Consider the following 11401-nt stretch of genomic DNA (forward strand, 5'->3'; position numbering starts at 1 on the left):
GTCACAACTCAATGTAATTGTGTGTGACTGTTCATTAGTAGTTACTTCATAGTTACTTTTGTTAACAGTAGTGAATTAAGTGTTAATGAATAATTACCTGTTAGTTCTTCAATAATTCCTTATTAGTTATGCAGTAAGTGTTACTCTGATAGCAACCAATCACGTTTAGTTTTGTTCCTTGTCATGTTTAGGGGCATGGAAATGTCGTCTCAATAACAGACCGGTGTGTAAAACTCTTGGACATATTTTAAAGATTCTATGCCACAAACTTAAAAATTTTCACATACTTTTGAAAATTCAGCGTTTAGTTGATCCTGACAAGCGCTCGTTGTCAATTGTAAACACGACGGCTTTCTTCTTTCGTGACGGGGTTTGGCGCCAAACATTCAGCCCTGACAAAACGATGCAAAACGTTTATTAAACGGAAACGGCGTTGCCTTAAACACCCTGGCTGTGTTCGAAATGCCATACTATTCATACTACTCTTACTATTTCTGCAGCATGCAGTATGTATGCAAATTGTCTGTATGCATGCAATACCCGGATGGCCTACTATATTTGCCAGAATCTGCTAAATATAACTATAAATATATAAGTTGTGTTCCGACATAAATTGTACTTTAATCTCTACGGCACTTTTCCGATAGAATCAAATGACGTCACCTTTATCTCTATAGCGTTTCAGAGATATTACATAATAATATTAATATTGCAGTAGTATAATATATAAATAAAATGTACAAATAAACTTAATATTTCAATTAAGCAAACATAATTAAATTCCACTGTCAAGCAGCTCTGAAAAGAAATGGAGTGTATTTACTCTAAGGACATTACTCTAAGCCCATCACATACCAGATCAGAAAGGCATTTATTTTCAATAAAAAATTAAGTAAATATTTGAAAAATGGAGACTAAACGCCTCATTAATAATACAGTGTGCTTAGCTGTAGGTAGGTTTTTGTCCCAATAAAGTGGCGTTCATCAAATAAAATTTATGATAATTTGCACTCAATGTTATTGCATACTGTTTTATAATGTACTACAGTACTGAAGTATAGGCTAAATTGGGCAATATAGCATTGTTTACTAATATGAAATCTTATTAACAAGCCTTAGTAAAAAGAATAGTTTTAAGGTAGAAATCTTAGACAGCTGTGCTAAATTAATGTTTGTGATGTGACAATTAAGCATACTACTCTGAAACATTTGTTGCTTATTGTATACTGTTTCACACACTATTCTTTAGAAAATAGTAGGCAGTATGCACTATGTACTGGGCAGTAAGCAAGTATGCCATTTCGAACACAGCCCCTGTTCTGATGATGGAAGTGTTGCAACTACGGCAGCTGAGAAGGCCATTCATTGTGTTCTTTTTGAAGAATTTCTGGAGCCTGATCAAATAGGTATAAATATCGCAAAATATGCTCAATGTTACAGACAGCTCCCACATGTAGTGCTGTTTTTTTGCATTTCAATCACTTGTTTTTAAACCACAATGCTTAAAAATGCATGCAAATGAGTTTTCGTTCCATTGCCCTTGCAGCAACATGACGCTTGCTGCAAAAGTTACCATGTATATGTTAGGGGAAATAGTAAGGAGATATTTGAATTATTTATGAATATAATAAAGTAGTGTTTTCTGAGTCAGTGTCGCAAAGATGAAATTGATGATCCTGACTCGCCATCTCATAACTGGACGCGCCTTTAGAAAGAAATACAGATTACATGATGAAAGAGTTTTTGTTTTGGATTTGAATTATTTAGTTTTGTAGTCATTTAAAGCTTTATTAAAGATATATTCATCGTGTCTGTAAGGAAAATATTTGCTGAGTTTCGGTGCATTTTTGTGAAGCGCTCCTGTTCAAGACCGACGCACAATGTTTTCTTGATATTGATATTGTTTCTTGATATTGCGGCCCACTTCATTAAAGCGTGCAGCGGCTCAAAAGCGCTCGTCAGTGTCAAAATGTTTGAAACAGCCAATCAAAGTGTAGAAGGCGGGATTTACTGTTCACAGACGCTGAGCTGCAAAACATAACAAGAGTCAATTCAGCAATATTTTCCAACCGTTTAGTTAAACGACAGACATTAATTTTCAAGAATGCAAACTACTACTGGCCTTTTCACAAGTTATTCGAATCGTCATAATGTAGGCTACATAATGCAGTTTTCAGCAGATATGAGATAAGAGTTAATGTAAATCTGCTTTCTTCCGTGATTTCACGTGTTAAAAATAAAAAAAATTAGTTCTCAATCTTATTCTAGAACAATGTAAATCTAAAGACTTTTGCTTTCGAGTGCTGTGCATAGGAAAGTCATTTATATTATAGGCCTAATATATAATTTTCTTATTAATTCACATGCATTAGCCTATTTTATATACAAACTGGTGGTTAAAAGTTTGAATTAATTAAGGCTTATTATTTATTTGAAAGAAGATTGAATTTATTTGATCAAAAATACCGTAAAACAATAGCCTAATATTACGAAATATTACACTTAAAATAGTGGTTTTCTATTTAGGATGTTTTAAAATGTAATTTATTGCTGTGATCAAAGCTGAATTTTCAGCATCATTACTCCAGTCCTCAGTGTCCCTTCAGAAATCATTCTAATGCTGCCCAATTTGTTGCTTTTATTATCAGTTATTATTTGTGATCAATTATTAATAATGGTTTTATTATTTGTAGAATGGTTCTCGGTTAAAGAACAGCATTTATTTGAAATATAAGTACTTTGTAATAAGTGTAAATATCCTTAATGTCACTTAAATCAATTTAATCAAAGTCCCTTTTTGTATTCTATAATGCAATTTGATTAATTCGACATTGTTGAAGAAATATATTAATTCATATTTTTTAATCTTACCCAAGACTGAATGGTATCACATTTTCCACACAAAAAATGAAGCAGCACAACAGTTTTCAACATTGCTAATAATCAGAAATGTTTCTTGAGCAGCAAATCAACATATTAGAATGATTTCTGAAGGATCATGTGACTGAAGACTGGAGAAATTATGCTGAAAAATCAGCTTTGATCACAGGAATCAATTACATTTTACTATATATTCGTATAGAAGACTGCTATTTTAAATTGTAACATTATATATTTCACAGTACTGTTTACTGTATTTTCATCATCAAAAAAACAGTCCACATTCTGCACTGTTCCAGTTTTCTAGATAATACCAGAGCATTGTGTCATATGGACTGATAATATTGGTATTTGACTTTAGTGATATTAAACTGTCCCTCGTAAAAATTCTTTAAAATTCTTTACTATTTGTCATATACACCAGAAAAGACAAATTATAATGTCAATAATATGCCACTCATTTATGTTGTGGTGTGGTGTGGACCGGATTTGGTGGGCCGCTCTGTGCCTAAAAGTCCAGGGCCACTTTTTGGCCCCAGTCCACCCTGCGCATATTTATCTAGGTTAAATGTTTAAACTAATAATTTGATATGCTTTAAGTATTTTATATCTACAGAGTTTATCTTCGTAATTACAATATCGTATGACATTGTCTCATTTGATGCTCATAAGTTTTTTCATATTGCGTTAGTTTCTGATAACACCAAATCAAAGGATAAAAATTGCACTGCGAAAAATCTCCATGATTAGCACAAATGTTCACTTAATTGAAATCAATTGAGACATGACCACAAATAACACAAAACACTTTCACTTTTATTCTGTAATGTTAGGTGATTTTTATGAATTTACCACTCTCTATAAACAGTCACCCCATAACACATGCACACCTCATGCACATGTACATCATCATTATATGTTTAGTTATTAGTTCATGATTAACACACACAGATATATATATATATATATATAAAGCATTTGCATTATTTTTGTATGGAACATAGTCATTCCCTAACATATAAGCAAGCTATAAAGAAGACAATAACTCTCATTTTGGATTATAGGTAAGGAAAACAAACAAAAAAATGATATTAAACCAGAAGAAAAACTTTCTTATCTTTCCCTCGGGTGGCATTATCTCGTAACACGGACAATGACCTGCTTTAAACCTTCGCTTAGTCTGCAACGTAATATTTACTCTTCTTCAATAGATCGGCTGCAGGTGTCAGATTTTAGCATCTCCTTGGCCTCATAATTTTCATCAGAAAAGCTCACATTACTGTGTGTGTTATCAGCAGGACCTGGAACAGGCCCGTTCCACCTTTTAGATTTCCAATGTTTCCTCCTCAAGTCCTTGGTTACCACGAAATCGCCAGGCCTGATATCATGCAAGACTCCTTCAGCTGGCTTGGGCAGAGCGTCCTTGACCTGCTGAGATATCTGAGAGAGAACAAGGGACACATTTCGACAGTAGTTTAGCATGTCATCTTCACACAAGGCTGTAGAGGGCAGTGGTCATACAATGTTTTAGCAGACATGGTTTGTTTTCAGTTTGCACTCGGCCTTGACCCGTTGTTTCTTCTCCTCTGGTGTTGCATAGCTGTGAGAGAATCAGAAGGGAGTGTGAATGAGTCATTGTTATCCGCTACACATATCAAAGAAGGCTCTGTTCTCATAGCTGCCTCCTTCACAGCTGCATCAGCTCGTTTGACACAAAATCATCGCTTTTAGAGTGTGCCACACATTTACAGATAGCGATTGACTTTTTCCTCACGTTTTCTCATCTTTTGCTGCGATCAAAACATCATCCTTCTCAGTGCTTGGTTAAATATGGTTGGCGATTCTGAATAGCCCTGGCAGAGCCTCGTGAAAGTGTAGGCCTTACCATTAAAATCAAACCAATATTGGTTGTCTTTGTGAACTGCAACAGCACATCTGTTTTGTGTCCAGATGAACCATTTCAAGTCTGTTGTGTCTGTACATTGAAACCATTTCTGTTCAAACATTTCATCCCCTCCAAATGATACATGTGCTGAGCAATGTAAATCAGAGAATGGCATGCTTTCAGAATTAGGTGAAACCCTGTCCTTTGTAGCATTGACAAGTTTTTCACATAATTCATCATCTTTCAGTTTCCACTGGTAAATATACAACTGCGATTGTTGAATTGTGGCTAAAGTGTGAATTTGGCACTGGGCCACATGAATTCCATCTGGGCTGGCTAATAGACAAACACCCAGTTTGCACATTAAATCTCTTCCTAATACATTTTGAGGGCAGCTTTGTGACAGCAGAAAACAGTGCTTAAAACTTGTGCCATTCTCATCCTCGCATCTCAATGGAACACTGAAATCTTCTTTCACAGTGTGGCCAGATGAAGTACAACATTTCTGCTTAATTTTAGAATTGGATCTATTTAATAGCCCCGCTGTCAGCCAGGGAAGACATTTCCATTCCTTTCACCCATAATCTGATCTGTGGCATTTGTTTATACGCTAAATCATTCAAATGACTATATGTGCCTATTTTCTTAAAAGATGACTTGTCATTTTCTAGTCTTACAATGTGATCATGTATCAAAGCAAGCATATTTTCTTCATTGCAATTAGCATCGTTAGTAAGTGTGTTTCATTCTTATCTGTTTGTGCTGCGCGGCCTTGGTGGACTTTGCTCCTGACTCCCCCTCCTTCTCTGGTTTCTGCTGCGATAGTCTCTGTTGTCAGTCTGCCTTTGCCTTTGTACATCGTCAGAGTTGTCAGCTGAAGCTCTTCCGCCTTTTTCTTTCCCCCTCTTTCTTCCAGCAGTCTTTCAGCATGGATGGCATGCTGCCTTATCTTTTCCAGTTTCTCGTCCTCCCATCCGATGCAAGTTTGTTTGATGATCGCAGCTATCTCATAGCCTCTTTCAAATCTTTCTCATTCCATGGTCGGAAAACCATCACAGTTCCTTGCGGTCCAGCCACTTGAATCATGGGGAAAATTCCCACGTGCTCTCCTCTTTCCTCCAGTTCATCCTCGTTCAGGCTGTCCGGTTACAGTGTCACTTCCTCATGAGCTTTAGATCTGGTGCTTACTCCAGTCACGGAGTATTTCATTGCTCTGATGCCATTGCTGATGGCAGACGGTCTGGATGATGATGATGCTGTCGAAGTTGTTGCAGGGGCGGGTGTTTGCTCTCCACTTGGCAGTTCAAAGATCTGTGCTTGTCTCTCGTCAGGCGGTGCTTACTCGTGAAACCAATGGGTGGCTCGGCCTTGCATCATAAAGTCTGGGAATATCAAACCTCCATATACCAAATTAAAACCCACTCTGAATCACAAATAAATTATTTTCAATTTTCAATTGATTTTCAAAATCAGTCTCACCGTTTGCAGCACACGTTTTCTGATCCGTTGAGAGACCAGCAGTGAAGGTCCAGAGCCCTCTGACGTCAGTCCCCCCTTCCCTGAAGCCTTTCGGGGTTTAGGGCTTAGCCCTTTTTGGGTTAGGGTGAGCAGCCAACTAACGTTCTCAGGTCTCGGACGATCAGCTGTGGAATCCCATTAAGCATTAAAGATATCTTAATGGTCTTTTAGATATTGGGTCTTAACAAACTTTCCTTTTGGCATTTTAATTTCTAAGGCCCTATATTGTTCGGTTCCAGAGATATTGGAATTTCAATACGGCTTCAGAAGTAAATTGTTAAAATGTACATATTTTCAGTGGTTAAAAACCAAGTGTGGGTCACTTTGCAAAAAGACGATACTTCTGAAAAAGGCCTGAGGAACAAATAATGTTGAAACTACAGATGTGTCTCATTTCCTTCTGTCAAAAGAACTGCATTGAACATACCTAAGTGCCATATTCTTTTTCCAACGTTTGCATGCCTATAACTCAAGAAGTGTTACTTGAGTTCTGTGTCCCCTCACAGAACTCAAATATACTGATCTGGTTCAATTATTAGGCAAGGAAGATGATCAGATCTCGGTCTTTCTGTGATGATCTGAAACCAGACCTGATCTTGATGCAGAAATCTGGTTTCATTTTCTTGAACATTGAAAAACTGGGGTGAAACTCTGCAGTCACCTTGTTGCTCTTATTTGTAAGTGAATTCACATGGATGCATTATTGACTAAATGTTAAGGGGGAGAAAAAAGACTGATCATCCTATCCTGGTCATTAACAATAGTAATAGTAACAATACCAACAATACTAACTAAAAATTAACTGATGCCGCTTAATGATATACTGTAGGCATTAGCTCAATAATATACACAGGGTGACCTTTACAGGGTTTCTGCAGTGATTTAAGCTCAAATTTAAGACCTGCACAAATAAAATTAATGCCATATGAGTGGGGTACGGCGATGTCTATAGTACCATATTAAACTGTAAAATGACTGTCAAAAGCATAATTTACAATTCAGGTACAAGTTTTCACAAAAACAAAAAGTTTTATAAAATGATCAACTTTTCAGCCTTTCAGGAGGTTTCGTGCTAAGCATCATTATAAACAGATATGCTATGGTAGCATAATATTTGCTAGCAGACAATTCAGATAATTAAGGAAAGATACCATAATCACAGAGGTATAAATATTAACAAAAGTACTTAAAGTAGATTGTATAAACATAATTTTTCAAAATAATAAATCTTTAAAAAAATGAAAATGTTTATAAAACAGAACAATGACCAATTATAACCACATGTGAACATATTTCACACAAAAATGTAAATTCTGTTACTTACCCTCATTGTCGCTCCAAACCCATAAGACCCTTTTGTGCAGAACACAAATGAAGATATTTTTAACAGATGCCTTGTGTACGCAAAAAACAGCAACAACAAAAATATTATGTTTTTATTCACAAATGATGTATATCCAATGCATTTTCACAAAAGCAGCATGAGATGAACAGTTCTCACGCCAACACAACACTGATGCATCATGGTGCTCTCGTGAACATGTTATTTTGTAAATAAAAATGCAATGTTTTTGGGCACACAAAACATTCACATCACTTCATAAATTGAGGTTAAACAACTGGGGCCTGTACCATGATGGTGGCTGAACAAACTCAGGGTTACAGGATTAGTTTTGAGTTTTACAAAACCAAACCAGTCCAATCCGGCTTTGTTGGTACCATGAAGCTGATCATCAACTTCCTCTGTCAACTCAGGCTTGATCCTGAGTTAATGGAGCGCGTGCACATGAATGTATGACATCAGTAATGAGCAGCCAATCACATGCCTTGAAACTGTGATTCACTTCTCATGAGAGTCAGTGCGATTCACTACCAAAGATTGAACAATATGAAGAATTTAAACACATTTACACAGCAAGATGAAACGATCGATCCATGAAAGAGGAAAACATATCTTACCATATAAGTGCAAGTAAAATTTGTAAAGTTTATAATATTTATAGATATAACAACACTTAAAAATCTAAACTCATATGTAGTCATGTTTACAGCTATTGATTCTAAAACGTATTTGTAAATTTGTTTATATTAATTTAAAATAAAAGCTTAATAATTACTATTAAATTAAGCTGGCTTGTGTAATGGATTAAAGATATAATAATTATATAAATAATAAAAAATAATCATCTCTAAATAATCTGATGATTTTATGTTTTAAAAATGTTTTATTATGTAACGTCCTTTAATTTGGAGTAAGAGAAACTGGAGGAGTGGCTTTATTGCGTCAGAGATGTGTCACGGTGCTTGAAGCTGATTGGTCAGATTTCGGTTTGAGCTCTCTAAACCTGAACATAACCTGCAGGTTAGCTGTGGAGCGATGAACTATGGCGATGAACACTGCTAAAAGCCAAACCACTTTCATGGTACCTAAAACCCAGAGTTGGCGCAAACTAAACTGAAACTTACCTGGCTAGCCTGCTAAACCGGCTTCATGGTACAGGCCCCTGGAGTCACATCGATCACTTAAGTATTTCACACAACTATTTACAGCATTTTAAAGGGATGACCAAATATACTTTGTGGTAAACAAACACATTTGTATAATTAAAAAAAGGGGGCATCAAATGACCACTATAACCAGTAGATAACAGCAGAGGAACACTTATAGGCTTATTAGTCATTCATTTCTACTTTTTACTTTACATTTTGAAATTATAAAACACTATTATAAAATTTTAAATCGTCAAGAAATCTAATTTTGTAAACGTTTGCTCTTTTTTGTGTATGAAGTAAGAAAAGTCACAAAATGCCTTGAAAAACACCAACTTCTCTTTGACTGAATCACACAAAGCAAGAGAGCTCCTTTTATAATCCCTGAAGCTGTTGGTCAGTTCCATATAATACTACAGAAGAATAATGGTACATTTAATAAGAGTAGAATATGTTCATTTTCTATATAAAACTTACATTATTACTGTTGTTAATAAAAGTACATTTTGTGCTTCCAACTCAAGCTCAGTGCTTTACTGTCAAATGTGCATTACCAAGAAATAAATGTGTAATATTACTAGTAACTACACTTTTTTTAATGCAAAACAATATACTTTATTTTGAAAACCCCCACACACCACCCCAAGCGCTACCAGATCTGCTTCTGGCGCCACCATCTGTAGAACTCAGTGGCGCTGGTCTCCAAAGTTAGTCTGGAGCCCTGCTATATATGCAAATGTGGTACAATTGAAATTACTATGCAAGTACTAAATAAAAGTCAGCTGCTGAAATGTTACAAGGATAGTACATAAGAACCGCACCGGAATGGTGACTCTAAAACGGTTATAAAAACCAAACCGAATAAATACTGAGAATGTGTTTGACATAAAAAAACGTACTTGAACAGCAAAAGATGCAGTGACCTGTGGCTGAATGGCCTTTGGTTTTATTTAGCTGTGATTGACACACAAACAAAAGGGAATAAAAGATAATAGCGTCGCTGAATATGAGTCAAATATTGCATATTTCTGTACAAATTAAAGTGTACTCATTCTTCATGAGTGATTATTAACTAATCAGTATGTCAGGGGTTCTCAACTCTGGCCCTCAAGGTCCACTGTCATACAGAGGATTCGTCTCAATCAGCATCATAGTTCGCTAGGTTGTGAATAAATATATTGTGAACACAAATTCAGGCACTGGTAAGGACACACTGGTGACTATTTCCGTCCTCATTGTACAACATTACTACTGACATTTATGCACAACAGTAAAACTGATATATTTTTTTAATGCTATTTTCAGCACATTATGATAAATACTTAGACATTACCTGTCTAGTGATGTATGTTTATGCTGAAATATAATATTGGTTTGTGTTTTAAAATCTATCACGTGTCATTTTGTTTTGAGCTTCAGAACTTCCTGTAAGGGAACATAGTGAGCATCGATGCTTCCTGGTTTTCACAGCTTTTTTAGGGAGCAAACTAAAGACAGCCCTTAACCACTGACTACTGAGCAAGGGACCTGAGTGATTCCCACCCAGAGTTTAGGTCCACACCTGATCACGCTCACCTGTTTGTGACTTTATATTTAGAAAAACTGAAGAACTTGATTAGTTTGTTCATGTGCACTGCACTAGGTTGGAGCAAAACTCTGCATGTAAGTGGACCTTGAGAGACAATGTTGAGATCTTCTGCAATATATTGTGAACATGACAATTGGGTAAATGCGCCCGCGTTCCGCAAACCATAGTAGATCGCTTCCGGTTTTGTACACTCTATGCTGTCATGGTGCTGTTTTATACATGAAGCCTTCAGGAGCTACCAAAGATGTGAATAACCGATGTCCATTGGATATGCTCGCTAACATCTAAAACTCCAGCCACCAAAATGTTCAAGTTATATGCTTCCTCTTACATTATGGAAAGCTAGCGGAGCGGAAATCCTGTACAATGTCACTAGCTAGCTAATGCTAACATAATCTGCCTAATCAGAGCAACAGTGGCATAAGCCCAGAACAGCTGTGAGTGTTGAGACGCGACTCCTGTCATTAGTTATGGTAACATATAGACAATATTGGAAGCATGTTTTGTCAATGCCACATTTCTACTTGTAATGATCAGGAACCTTATAAGGATGTAAATGTATTATTAAATGCAATTTGTTTGCCCTCATTTTGACAAGGGCAGTCATAGGTAATATGTTACTTTGCCTGACTAGTTCAGTTTTTTTGTTATTTCTTTTTAATTTTCTTGTCTCTTATATATTATTGTGTTTTTCCCATCAGGGAGTGAAACCTGGGCCTATAAACAAGAAGTTGTGCCTTCTCACCCGGCTGGAAGGAGGAATCAGGTGAGTCAATTAAGGCTGCCCCACACTAAAAAAAAATCTTATCAGATTTTTAAACTGTGAGAGGCCACAAAAATAGCAATAAAAATCATAGATTTTTTGTTTTGTTTTGTTCCTATAGTGTGTGGAGTAGAGGTCTTCACGGGTCCAAAAATTCTTACCCGAACACAAAGAGACCCATATTTTATTTGAAAGTGGGACCCGAACCCGTGCAGACCCGAGAAATGCCTTAAATGTACTACGCGGACCCGACCATTATTCGAAAGTTGGACCCGAA

Source organism: Barbus barbus (genome assembly GCF_936440315.1).
Source record: "Barbus barbus genome assembly, chromosome: 3".
NCBI lineage: Eukaryota > Metazoa > Chordata > Actinopteri > Cypriniformes > Cyprinidae > Barbus > Barbus barbus.